Raw genomic sequence first — 10,773 nt, forward strand, 5'->3', positions numbered from 1 at the left:
CTCTCTCCCTCTTTATCGTTTTTAGCGGTCCGTTACCTTTTTTTATTTTTTTTCGTTTTTCAGGCCAATAAGGGAGGATTTCCGCCTCAGGCCGTCCAGCCGCCGAACGTCAATACGCGTCCCTCCGGGATGTTGCTTATTTGCCGATCTACAAACACACCGATCGAAGTGCCACACGGAGCGGGGCGTAGCAGTCACGCGCGGGACGAATCCTTGGCTCACTGCGGCGTGTGTATCTCACGCGCCACCAGGGGTTACCTGCAGAAGATGATCTCGGTCTTGTTTGGATCCTCAGGCTTCGGTCTTCAGCTTCCGAGCGGCGGTTTTCCTCCCAGATTTTCTTTTTGAGTTTGGCACGGCTTCTAATCGCCGGTAGTTTTTTTTGCTTTCTGTTTTTTCCTGTTTTTAGCGTTCGGCTTCCTGTTGTTGCACGGTCTTTGCTGATGTTGTTTGTGTAGCCGGTGGTGTGGCCTGTTTATGGAGTCTGGTTTTGGTGTCCTGCCCGGTTCTTTTTGTGTAGTTGTTGGTGGTTTGCACGGCTCTGCTGCCGTGTTTTTTGGGTTTTTGTTGTTCTGTCATTTTCAGGTGGAGTCCACAGTGAGGTGAGGTGCTGTTGAGCGGCCTCAATCTGAGGCAAAGAGCTTAGAGCGGCGGTCGATGCTACGGCCAGTGGTCGTACGGCCGGCCTTTGTTGAGGAGGTTTCTGTGGTCCGTACGCAAGCTGGGTGCTCGTGCCGTTGGGCTCGTGATGCCGATTGCCTGTGGAGGGTGTGCCGCCGGAGCCCATGCCGTGCTCGTGGTTGTTTATTGTTTTTGTTTTTGTTTTGTTGGTTTTTTTGGGTTATCTGGTTGTTAGTTAGTTTTAGGATAGGTATATGCTATTGAACTAGTTTGTTCATAGTATTTGTCTCCACATTCTGCCTCCCTGGAGGTTGGAGGAGCAATCCAGTCTCTGATCATACAGAGCGTTTACTCTCTCTTTTGAGAGTTCTAGAAGTTTTAAGACAATGTCCGTCACTTTATGTGCGGGGAAGCTCCTGAGCAGTTGCGTTAGTAGATCTTATAGTCTGGTTCTCTTGACTTATAAGTCACAGTTGTAACTTCGTTTAATGAATGAATGCAGTGAAGCATATTTCTATCAAAAAAAATAGTCTCTCTCTCTCTCTATTTGTTGAGGAATGTGCATCACCTCAAAAAAAGACACATACATACTCTAAAGAGACCCATCTCACTACCCACAAATGCATAACCCCTACAATCGCCAACACTACCGCAAATCCCACTTCCAATTCCGAGTACACCTGGGAAAAGTAGTGTTTTTGGTACCGTACCATACCGGCCGGTACATTCCATACCGGTTACTAGGCCGGTACAAGTATGGTACATGTTTCGTACCGATTAAAATATCGGCCGTACCGACTTGTATTTCGACCTGTACCTGCCGATATTTCAGACTTTATGTTTTTTTTTTCATTTTTTAAACTATAATTTCATTTTTTTGACCCCCAATTCATACCAGACTATTTATAATTTATATATACATATGTATTCATGTATAATTTATTCATATATAGAATATTATTTTGAAATATAATTTATATATATAATTTATTTATATATCGACTATCTCAAAACGGTACACAAAACGGTACCGGTACTGAAATATTTTGTTCCAATGGCTTGACTAGTACGACATCCGGTACAGTATTCAAAACATTGGAGAAAAGCCATACGCTAGTGGTGCCTTGGAGTCCATTGTCAACGAAGCCACTAGCTCACCACCCAAGCCCAAAGAATCCTCCCCATTACATTGCTGCAACCAACATTCAATCCACTGCGAAAGCTATTGCTGCCACCCCCTTGGCCACCATGAGCATGGATGCTTTGGTGAAATGCTCCAATTTGACCTTCGAGGTCAACCAAGTCATGCAAACACAAGGCCAAGTGGTTGATGGACTCAGCACTTGCGTTAGGCACGATTTTAAAAAATTCATGCTCATGCATGATTCCTACAGCCCTGATTCCAGACCGAAAGATCAGTATTTGCATTTCAATTTCAGTTCTTATTATTCACTGACAATGAAGGGGTTGATGGGTATGCTGTATGCTGGGGTTCTAGGCAATTACTCTCTCTCTCTCTCTCTCTCTCTCTCTCTCTCTCTCTCTCTCTCTCTCTCTCTCTCTCTCTCTCTCTCTCTCTCTCTCTCTCTCTCTCTCTCTCTCTCTCTCTCTCTCTCTCTCTCTCTCTCTCTCTCTCTCTCTCTCTCTCTCTAGTTTGGGAATTGAAAGATAATAGAATTCGGATGCAGTTATAATAAATAAAGAAACTGAACTTCTACCCAACCCGAATGTTCCAGGTCGGGTCAATTATATGTTGTACTAGCGTCGAATTTGGTTGGTTCGGGCAAAAAAAAATAGGTTATTGGACGGGCCAGGTTGCGGGGCTTACAAATCACATTACCTCATCCCAATATATAAAATGCGGACATTTTATCATTCTTGGATCTATTTTATTTTATTTTTATAAAAATTCAAATATCAATAGACAATGTCTACTCATTATAGTGGAGTGGAGGTGGGATAGAAATGTGGTACCTGAAATTTTCCATATGTTTGATACGTACGTAGTCCCCGTGTGCTGCCACTAAATCTATTGCTACTTCACTAAAATCTTGCTAGCTAATATTAGAGCATCCACATCTCATTTTCCATTCTCATCCTTATAATTTAACTTAAAATCACATTTTTATAAAATTTTCTCTAAATTTTATTCATCTTCTAAAAACCTCTCACATCTCATTCCCCATCACTATCTTTATTCTATTAAATAATATTTCTCTATTCTTTTTTTATTACTTTTTTCTCTCTCTTCCATTTACAATCTTAACTACTAACTCTTTTGTCTTATTATCTTTTTTTTTTCAAATATCAATTTCTATTAAATTTTTTTACGGTTTTGACTATCAAATACAACATTTTTTTAACCGAAATTTGTATTATAAAAATAGTAATTTTTTTATTTAACTAGTGCATTTTCTAACGTGATGGCCATATTTTATTATTTAGTATTCTTTATCCGTTTTTTTAATGGTCTTGAACCTAGTCACGTATTAAATATAAAATTTTCACTCATTTTTTTAACAGTAACAGTGGCCTCGTATTTCTTTGATATAATAGTGGGTTAAATTTGAGGTAATTTATAATTGTTTTTGAAATTATAAAATCCAATTTACTTGCACAAAAATATAACAGGAAAATATCATCAAAAGTACAATAAAAAAATTACATTACAATCAATCCAAATCTCGGGCATTACTGCGTCTTATCATGATTTTCCTCTGGAGTTGCTAGAAATATAGCCGCTGCATTTCTGGCATGACACTCACATCGATCATCATAATGCGCTGATCTGATTCCTTATTTGCAAGCTCCACTTTCTCAGCCTCCAACCTCAGTCTTTCGTCCTCTTACTTTGCTCTTTTTCAGCTTCAATTCTCATCTTATTTCCCTCCAACCTCAGTCTTTCATCTTCAAGATGTAATTTTTTTTCCTCTTTCTCCTTGTCATACTCCATCTTTTCCGCCTTAAGGCGATAAAACTCTTTCTCCTGAGCACTTGACTCTTCTAAAAAAGTATACTTCATCTTTCTAAGTTGAAAATTTTCCTCTGCTTGCTTGCCTTGGGCCTTTCGTTTCCCTTTTCCAGCTTTCCTGCCCATTGGTCGGTCCAATTCGATAACTTCATTTTCTATCACATTCTCCGTCTCGAGATCAAAAACTGAATCGTCTGTAGCGGCGAAACATCGAGTTGAGGTCGAGGTCAGGGACGGGGACATCGTCTTCCTTTGCGGCGCAGCATCCTTTGTGGCGCGCCAAATTCACTTAAGTTGGTCCTTCAATAGGTGCCAACAATGCTCAAATTGGAAACTGCATTTTTCTAACGATTGGTACATAATCTTCGCCTTCTCAAACTTGTATTTAAACAAATAAAATATATGTTAAACCACTGAAAATGAAAAAATAAATTACTTGTAAAATAAGTAAGCGTATGGTATTTTTACCTTATCTTGCTCAGTTATGCCACTTTGATTTAACCCTTCAACTTGAGCTAGTTTCGCACAAAATTTATTTGTGGCTTTTTGAATAACCGACCACTGATGTATAAAGACTTTATTGTCCGCTCATTTGTGATTTCTTTATATTGCTGAAAGTACTCAAAGATTTTTTCCCAAAGTTGGGAGTGTTTCTGATTTGTTTCCTGAACGGCATCAAGGCTACAATTTAGTCATGTGGAGACAAGCAACTTGTCTTCTTCGAGGGTGAAGTTTGCACCCCTCACTGATTTTCTAACGCCGATAGGCTCGTTAGGGGGTAAGGGTGGAAAGTCATCGATGGTCATAGGAGAGTTCCCACTTTGCCCACCGTAAGTGGGATGGAGTTGAGGATCTTGGCTAAGAAGGTTGGCGAAGTACTGATTGAGTTGAATTATTGCATTTTTAATGCTTTTGGAACCAATATATATTAATTCTTTCATTACTTTATCATTGGTTTTATATGGAAAAATGAATAAATCAAAATTGTGATTTTAATTGATTAAAAGCATGAATTTCTGCTCTAATCTTATCAACTGCCAATTAATATGGGTATGGTACATTTCGCTCGAGCGGCCAGAAGCCGCCGCTCGAGCGAAGCCAGGCAGATTCAAACGCTCGACTTCCGCTCGACAGTGGGCTCGAGAGAAATGCGGGAAAAGAGATCGCTCGAGCGGAGGCATTTGGCCGCTCGAGCGAATTCAGGCAGAGTCGAACGCTCAATGTTCGCTCGACAGGCTGCTCGAGCGAGTTCCTGAAAAACAAAGATCGCTCGAGCGGAGACATTGGCCGCTCGAGCGAAATCAGGCAGAGTCGAATGCTCGACGCGCGCTCGACACCCCGCTCGAGCGAACATCGTATTTTCACAGATTTTAAGTTTTCTGCCGTGAGACCATATAAAAGTAATTTTTCACTCTAGAGTCAACACTCTTGGGCTGGAAAACTCAGTTTTTGAGTAGAGAAACACTTAGAATTCATTTTTCCTTTGATTTTCGTTCAGATTCGAAGAGGAAGATTCATTCAATCGATCATTCACGCAGCTAAACAATTTCCACTGGATCATTACTCACACTGCAGCAGATTGAAGAACTCCTTGAGGGGTCCAATTGCCACTGCAGCTCGGCCTCCTCCACCACTTTGAATCTTCATCTCCATTCAACTGGCTTGATCTTTTCAATTCCCTACTAGCTATTTCATTTCAGTTTTGAGTTTCTGAATTATTTTAGAGAATTTTGATTTAGACGTTTGAGAAATTTATTTGTTATTCATTCAATTCATGTTATTTATTTTTATCGTTTTGTTAAACTTTCATTTTAGTAGTGATTACAATTACGGTGGTTAATTTGAGAATTTGTGATTTGAACATAATGATGAATCCTAGAACATTGATTTTGGGGCTTTTCAATTTCAGTGCATGTTTTGTCAATTACTTCCTAATTTAGTTTAATTCTTAATTTAATTTTATCAATTTCTAAGTTTAATCTATTAGTCCTTTACATTCCGATCCGACAATCAAAATCCAAAAATATGAATCTAGTCCAAGACTAGTGTCCTCTCCCATCCATTGCACATACCATCATTTTATTTTCTCTTTGTGAAGTTTTTCACATTTTTCAACGAGTTTGATTTCTAAGTAACTTTCCCTGAGGAGACGATCTAGGAATTTATTCCTAATTATTACACGACATCCTCCTGCACTTGGGATAGCTTTAGTGCTACTCATTTTTGAGTGAGTCAAGTTTTTGGCGCCGTTGCCGAGGAAAGTATTTTAACTTAAATTTAAACTCGTTATTTTTATTATGCTCTTTAAACTAATGTTTCATGTCATGGGTGAGGGACAGTTCAAATAGGTTGCATAGAGTCACATCGAGTGTTGAGAGTAGTATACACAGTTTGGAGATAGATAGCTCTTCTATCTTTTCTATTAGTGAGTCAGGTGAGGAAATTGAAAGTGAACCAGAAAACATGGCTGCACCTGCACCACGCACTCTCAAGGATTATTTGCAACCCACTCGCACCATTACACCATCATGCATAGTTTTACCTGAAAATGCATCTAATTTCTCTATTAAGCATGGCATGATGTCAGTGATACCTCAGTTCTACGGGATGGATTCTGAGAGCCCTTACCAGTATTTGACAGACTTTGAGTTGGCTTGCACCACTTTTATCACTAGGGCTGTTACTGATGAATTCATTAGACTTCGTTTGTTTCCTTTCTCTTTAAAGGATAAAGCGAAGATTTGGTTTAATTCTTTGAGGCCTAATTCTATTTCTAGTTGGTCTGATATGCAGTGTGAATTCTTACAAAAAAAATTTTCTTTTCAGAGAACTCAGTTTTTGCAAGAGCAAATTAGTCAGTTCAGTCAGAGACCTGATGAGACCTTTCAGGCCAGTTGGGAAAAATTTAAGGATTTGATGAACATCTGTCCACATCATGGTTTTGAATCTTGGAGGTTGGTGAGCTATTTTTACACTGGTCTTACTTCAGAATGCAAGCAGTTTGTTCAGACAATGTGCAATGGGGAGTTCTTCAGCAAAGAACCTGATGAAGCACTATCATTTTTTGACTACCTTGCTGAGAGCGCACAACAGTGGAACACTTGTACTGATCGAGTTCCATTAGCAGCACAGCCACTGAGGGCTATTTCTGGAGGGGGTAGATATGAGCTTAAAGAGGACACCGATGTTCAGGCCCGAATAGCTGCATTGACTAGAAGACTAGAGGTCATGGAAATGGAAAAAGTGAAGGTTGTGAAAGTAGTAGAGGCATGTTCTATATGTGCTGATTCAACCCATAAGACCCAAGACTGCCCGATTATGCCAGTATTTCAAGAAGGTGGGTCTGAGCAGATGCAATCAGCTAACTGGGTTAATAGAGCACAGAATCAGCCTTTCTCCAACACATATAATCCGGGGTGGAGGAATCACCCAAATTTCTCATGGAGAAATGATCAGCCTGGTCGGTCCCCACCACCTCATCAGCAACCATTTAATCAGGGTGCTCCTCAGCACCAGTATCCACCATATCAGAATCCTCAGAGCTATCCTTATGTAGCTCCTCCTGGATTTCAGCCTCATGTAGCTGCACAGAGTTTTCAGCCTTCATCATCTGCAAAGAAGACTCTAGATGATAGTATGGCTCAGATGGCCAATACACTTCAGCAATTCATGCAGATTCAGACCACCACAAATAATCAGAACACTCAGGCCATAAATGAGTTGCGAGACACTATTAATAAGATGAGCACAACCTTGAGCACCCTAGAGAAAGGGAAATTTCCAGCACAGCCTCAGCCTAATCCTCAAGTGTATAGGCAGCAACAACAGCAAGTGCATAATGTCTCAGGAGATGTTATTGAGACAGCAAAGGCAGTTCTTACTTTGAGAAGTGGGAAGGAAGTTCCCCAACCAGAGATGCCTATAGACACACAGGTAGTTGGTCCTACACCTGAAGATGTAACAGAGACTGATGAAGTTGAGAAAGAACCAGAGGTAGTGAGACCAGAGCTGAAGAAGCCTGTAAGTGCAGATGTTGAGACTAGTAAGGGATACCAACCTGTGGTTCCCTATCCTCAGAGATTGGCAGCTGGCCAAAAGAACAAGTATCACACGGAGATCCAAGAGATTTTCAAGTAAGTGAAGATCAATATTCCACTCTTGGATGCCATACAACAAGTGCCTTCATATGCAAAATTTTTGAAGGACTTGTGCACAGTGAAGAGGAAGCTGAATGTGAAGAAGAAAGCTTTCCTAACGGAGCAAGTTAGTGCATTGATATTGAGTGAGACTCCTCAGAAGTTTGGAGATCCTGGCTCTCCCAACATTTCCATTATGATTGGTGAATCACGCATTGGGAGAGCTTTACTTGATTTGGGGAGTAGCGTGAACTTGCTGCCGTTCTCAGTATATGAGCAGTTGGGATTAGGTGAGTTGAAAAAGACCTCCATCATGCTACAGCTGGCTGACAGATCAGTTAAGGTACCGAGGGGTATTGTAGAGGACATGTTGGTCCAGGTGGACAAATTCTACTACCCAGTGGATTTTGTGGTTCTTGACATGCAGCAGCCGGTCTCTAGTATTTATCAAGCTCCTGTCATCCTAGGAAGACCATTTCTAGTTACATCAAATGCATTGATCAATTACAGAAGTGGAGTTTTGAAGCTTACCTTTGGGAACATGGCACTTAAGTTGAACGTTTTCAACGCTTGCAAGATGCCAACACATTTTGATGACACAAGCGATCTGAATGATGTGGAGAGTTTGACACCAACAGATTTTATTTGCTCAACTTCTCCATTCTCTGATTATGATTATATTTTTTAGACACCTGAATTTTTACTTGATGAGAAAATTGATCATATCAATGAAGATGACTTTGATTTTTTTGATTGTTTTGCAGATTCATCTTTACCACTTGAAGTACAATTTGCGGGAGTAAGATGGAAACACCAGTTTGAAGCTCTACCACCACCAGACATGCTTAAATCTTCAGAGGAAGAAGTTCCCCAGTTGGAACTGAAACCACTTCCTCAAGATTTAAAGTATGTGTTCCTTGGTCCTGAAGAATGCACTTTTCCGGTGGTGATTTTGTCACAACTCCACCCTAACAAGAGCGAGACCGTGATCCCGTACTTGTTCTTTTTTTTTTTCCTATTATAACAGTAAATTTAGTTCTAAATGAATGCCCATATTGTTATTATTATTATTATTATTTTTTTAAAAGATAATGCGTGACGATTCGAACACATCATGCATAAATTCTAATTTCTAACTGAAATAAACATCTAATAGACATACCTTTACATTCCTTTACAAAGGACTCTCAGAGTCCGTCATCCATTTATTTAAGATAACTACTTTAAACAAAAAGGGACTCAGTCCCTTTAGTCATTACAAAAGAAAACTAACTTAAAGCAGAAGGGTTTCCATTATTTAAACATAAGAAACATATATCATCATAGAAGAAACCAAACTACCCAGGGACTACTAAACATCGGCCTCTCCCTCCTCAGTAATACTCAGCTCCTCAGTAGATTCGTCTGTACCTGGACGTTTAAAACATAAACACAAAGTGAGTCTAATACTCAGTAAGTAGTACACCATGCTGTTAACTTAAAAAAAACATATAGTACTTTCTTTTGAAAACATGCATCCATAAACCAATACTAATTCTGACAATACTTCCATGCATATACTTTCTTTATAACATCATACATACACTTACTTCTTACTATCATGCATATACTTACTTCATACTTTCATGCAAAAATCTTTATTTCTTATTTTCATACATACTTATATATCATATCTTCATGCATATACTTCATTTAATCTTTCACTTTCTTGTGGCCAACACACTATTACGCCCCGTGTGTTGGGGTTAGCGGTCCTGTTGGACCTGGATTCCACCCGTGGCCACAGGTTAGGAACCCCTTTCTGTCAGGGAGCAGCACTGGGTGCACTACCAGTACTACTTACCCGGCATTGCAATCTGCCCATTTCTTTGATATCATTTCCTTTCATGTGGCCATTACATACTTTCATACATTAATTCATTCATTTTCTTTCTTTGAAATCAACATTTTCCATATCTTCCTTAGTCCGATGAATATGCTTTTATTTTGGAAAATAACATTTTATGTCATGCTTACATATAAATAAAATCTTAGTTATTTCAAGAAGCATGTATAAAAAAAATTTCATGACTTAGGATCTACATGCATGCATTACCATATACACATACAATCAATTATAATCGATAGGATACTTAACAGGGGCTACCAAGAAAGGTTTGTACATAATATAAACTCATTTATTCTTTAATTAGAAGAACATTTGGAAAGAGATAGAGATATATTCTTCCACAAGAGAACTTGGCGTGGGCGCATGGTCATAGCTACTTACCTCGATCCGCTGAAATTCCTTTAACTTCAGAAAATCCTAATCCAATAAATAAGAAGTGTGTTAAAACTCATCCAACATCCTTTAGATCCCCTTTTTAACGATGGCTAAAATATTATAAATCTAACGTCGCTTTCTACCCTTAATGTTACTTCAAATAACTACCATCTCGACAAATCCTTACAAGAGTAACATAAGAAGATAATTAATTTAGTTAACATAACATCAAAATAGCTTCATATATGCATTTAATCACTTAAAACAGAGCATAATTATATATATATATATATAAAACACAACATCAAAACAGCCCTATATATATAATTAATCCCTTAAAACAGAACATATATGTAGATATACAAAACATAACATCAAAACATAAACTAAATAATTTAGTTAGCTTCGAAAATCACATAAAATCATCTTAAACAATTTACCTTAAGCTCTTAGATTCTTTCAAGAGGTCAAGTGAAGGTCCAAAGCTTGAAGAAAGTGAGAGGATTGATTTCTTGAAGAGGAGAAGAAAAGAGAGAAGTGGAGTTGGCTAGTATGGAAGAGAGATGAAGAAGACTTGTTCTTCATTTGTTAGGTGTAGACCGATGGGTTTGAAGATGAATTTCTTCATCTATTAGGTGTAGACCGATGGGTTTGAAAATGAATTTCTTCATTTATTAGGTGTAGACCGATGGGTTTGAAGATGAATTTCTTCATCTATTAGGTGTAGACCGATGGGTTTGAAGATGAATTTCTTCATTTATTAGGTGTAGACCGATGGGTTT

General features: G+C 38.8%; 1 long non-coding RNA gene across 1 annotated transcript; it reads right to left on the minus strand.

Annotated features, from left to right (window-relative positions):
• Nucleotides 1–8,901: 8,901 nt before the first annotated feature.
• Nucleotides 8,902–10,457, minus strand: LOC122280384. The gene is made up of 3 exons (XR_006229892.1): nt 10,432–10,457; nt 9,998–10,033; nt 8,902–9,138 (listed from the first exon to the last, which is right to left on the minus strand). It is a non-coding gene; the product is annotated as an uncharacterized LOC122280384 (long non-coding RNA).
• Nucleotides 10,458–10,773: the final 316 nt, after the last annotated feature.

The sequence above is a fragment of the Carya illinoinensis genome, chromosome 11 (genome assembly GCF_018687715.1).
Source record: "Carya illinoinensis cultivar Pawnee chromosome 11, C.illinoinensisPawnee_v1, whole genome shotgun sequence".
Lineage (NCBI taxonomy): Eukaryota > Viridiplantae > Streptophyta > Magnoliopsida > Fagales > Juglandaceae > Carya > Carya illinoinensis.